This window comes from Telopea speciosissima, chromosome 7 (genome assembly GCF_018873765.1).
Source record: "Telopea speciosissima isolate NSW1024214 ecotype Mountain lineage chromosome 7, Tspe_v1, whole genome shotgun sequence".
Lineage (NCBI taxonomy): Eukaryota > Viridiplantae > Streptophyta > Magnoliopsida > Proteales > Proteaceae > Telopea > Telopea speciosissima.
Window position 1 is genome coordinate 46,476,609 of NC_057922.1, and position 3,580 is coordinate 46,480,188.

A 3,580-nucleotide genomic window follows, 5' to 3' on the forward strand; every position below is an offset into this window, starting at 1 on the left:
GAAGAAAAGGACAAAGAAACCCTATGAATTCAATTTCAATTCATGGGTTTTATCGATCTATACAGTGGCGAGTGAGAGAGAGAGAGAGAGAGAGAGAGAGAGAGAGATATTAACCAAGACACGCAAGAGCTTCCGCTTACGCTTACGCGGCTTACGGCTTACCACCAAAAGTTAAAACTCAACCGCCACTTTCTCTCGAAGAGTCCGAAGGATAAAAAAGGAATTTGGGGCCCACATTACGTCATTACCGGACCCCACAACTGTTTTACGTAGTAAACGACGACTGAATTAGGGAATTAATTAGTATGCGTATGCTTATTACAGGCCAATGTGTCAATTTCAAGTTTCAACTCGAAATCGAACCGATAAATTAATTATTATTTTGTTCCTTTCTGATTTTTTGAATCAAGCCAATTGTTTTTTATATATATAAATATCTAGAATCAATTGAAATCGGTAAACCTATTTTTTTAATAAGATAAATTGTTAAATTGAATAGATAATTTCTTATATCTATTAAATTAAAACAATAATTATATGGGGAAATTTCTTAGATTCACGAGATAAAAAAAATAATTACAAGATAAGTATATTTAAAATTTGTTTTACATCCACAAATACAAATTTTGAAAAGATTTATTTAATCCCCAAATTAGTTAGTTTTCGTCCCGCCCAACAAGAAAATAGAACTAAATTTCTTAAAATACCCTTTAACACACTTCTTTTCATAATTTAAGCCTAAAGATAAGCAGCAACAACAATTAATACTAGATAACTACAATAGATTTTTATTGAAATCACTCTAGAAAATCCCTTAAAATATAAACTCTAACATAAAGGTTGCAATGTTCATGCGTCACTTTCAAAGTTAGAAACAGTGTTGTTTGTCTATAAAATCATTAATCATAGAAGAAAATATTAATTTTCTTATAATCTTCTCACATTTTAATTCAAGTTTTTTTGGTTATACATTTTTATTCAAGTTAAAACAATGATTATAGACAAGTTTTAATCCATTATGAATGATGATCGGGGCTGCTGTGGACTTTCTGTTTCAGGTGTCATTGATCTTAGAATAGCTACTTGTTGGGATCCCGACGAGGTGGGAAAGAAGAGGAGGGAATCCAATCCAACGAATAGGGAAAGAAGAAGGAACCAAGAGGGAATTGTGCAAGTGAGATGCATTTATCGGTTAAGTTAATAATCCTTATCTTTAGGCTTATATTATGGGGAAAAAAAGGATATCAAAGGGTATTTTAGGAAGTTTGATTCTATGTTCTTGTTGGGCGGGATGAAAACTAACTAATTTGGGGATAAGGTAAATCTTTTCAAAATTTATATTTGTGGATGTAAAACAAATTTTAAATATACTTATCTTTTAATTATTATTTTTATCTCGTAGATCTAAGAAATTTCCCCAATAATTATAAAACATGCAGATTTATATGGAAAGTAGCTGTAAAACAAAGTCAACCACGTAATTTATTTTCTTATCTAGTAGATGTAGGCAATTTTTCTTAAATCTAAATGGGAAAAGACTTGACACACCTCTAGTAGACAAGAAGCTAACGTGGACTGTATTTATCTCTCTAGTCCCTTTTGAAATGACTCTCATACCCCTCTTGTATGATGCCCAATTCCACGCCCCACCGCTAGCTTACTGCACACAGGCGATGTGCCTATCCCTCTACCAAACTAAGGCTAGATTTGATATGATTTCTATTTCAATTTCAGATTGATTCATGAAATGGGTTAATCTGTTTCTAACCAAGGTTACAAACACCCTTTGTAACCTCCTTTTTACGCCCTTGGCCACATCATTTACACCCTTTGTAAATGAGGTCATTTTCATACTTTCAGTATCCCACATCATTTCCTCTTTTCCTTTCCGTCTCCCCTTCACTCTCCGGCTCTAGTTCTCAACTTGACAAACCTTCCGCTTACCCATCCGCTAGTTACCCATTGCCACTGCCCTTTGCTACTTACCCATTGCCCTTACCCTTTGCTATTTACCCTTCTTCCCTGCCCACAAGAAGTTCCGGTAGTCCTTGAGAAAGCTCTAAGAAATTATAATTTCTCTCTACCTTCTGCTCAAATGCAACAAAGGAGTCTTGTCAGCCACTTATTGTTGGCATTTAGAAACTCGTTTACATAACAAAGCTGGAATCAACATAAATTTTCAAACCAAAAAGGTATAACCTTCCAAAGCAAGAAAGAAATAGGATACCAATGTTTGGACCATTTGTTGGTGGACATGTGTCCATCAAAGTGAGACCTGCCATGTTGACTAGGAATAGATATGAGAATTTAAATTTTGAATTTGAATTCTCACATCCCTTATCATGGGATTTGATCCAAACCACTTCTAAGTGATTAGAATTAACCTAGTCATAATATGAAAAGGATAGGGTTGGAGCAGTTTTGGAAACTGTCACCTCCCTCCCTTATTATTAGGATAACTTCTCGTGGAGGTTTTTCATCAATAACACTCTTGTGAGATGATGTGTGTGAAAAAAAATTCTCCTCTCCTCTCTCTCTCTCTCTCGTGAAAATACACTTCATCTTTTCCAATTCCTCTCCAAATTTTGTCTTCGCTGAAATGGACGAAGAATTAGTTTACTATTGTGGAAGGTGAATTTTTCGCTTGAAGGGCCAAGTCCATGTGGAGGCTTCATGACAGCGAAGTTATAGGTAATCTCCATCTCACTTCATTAATGGATGATAATGAATGGTCTTCCCACTGGTAGGACGATCAAGCCTCGGTTCTGTCATTAGTATCAGAGCATCCCTACTAGCTACCAGTAGGGAGACCTTCATTTTATTTTAATGGTCTCATGTATTTGATCCACATGATTTATTTTTTTTAAATTGTGATTAATACATTGTACGGTTCATGAGGTTAAGGTTTCCTTCATTGAAAATTTCGCATTCTTGAAATAGTTCATTGTTTATCGAAACAGTTTGAACAATATTTTCAAATGTTTTTTTTCATTCTACGTACAACATTTAATCTAAGTTTAAAAAAAACTTAAGCAAAGTTGCAGGTAGGCTAGCGGGCCCACCCGTAGCACATGGTTCTTCAAGCACCCAAGAATCATGTACCCATGCGAACCAGGTGGCCCTCACGGCCATGGTGCACTGCCAACCCAAGTGCTTTTCACACCAGAGCAAAAAGTTGCCTCACACACTAGGTACTCTTGCAGCCTTGCACACAGAACCTACCTTCAAGTCCAGTAAACCCAATCAGCCCTTGTGGCTGCTCTCTTCTTTGATCTTCGCAGCCCCTCTCAGCCATGCAATCCAAGCAGTTTTTCGACTCCAACTAACTCCGCTACTCAATTAGTTGTTATGTGGCCTCCTGGCCATGACCCGCTCATGCCCGCAACCCAGGTGCCTCACACACCACCACATGCAACAAGCCTTCACAGCCATGCACAGTGATGTAGGTGAAAACTGAAGAAGTGATGTAAGCCATTGGATGCGTCAATCTGCACAAAAGAAAGAGGACACAAGAGGTGAACTCGAGTGGGCTTCGGTGTAATTCTCTTATGCCTAAATTAGTTTCCAGGGCAACCAGTCA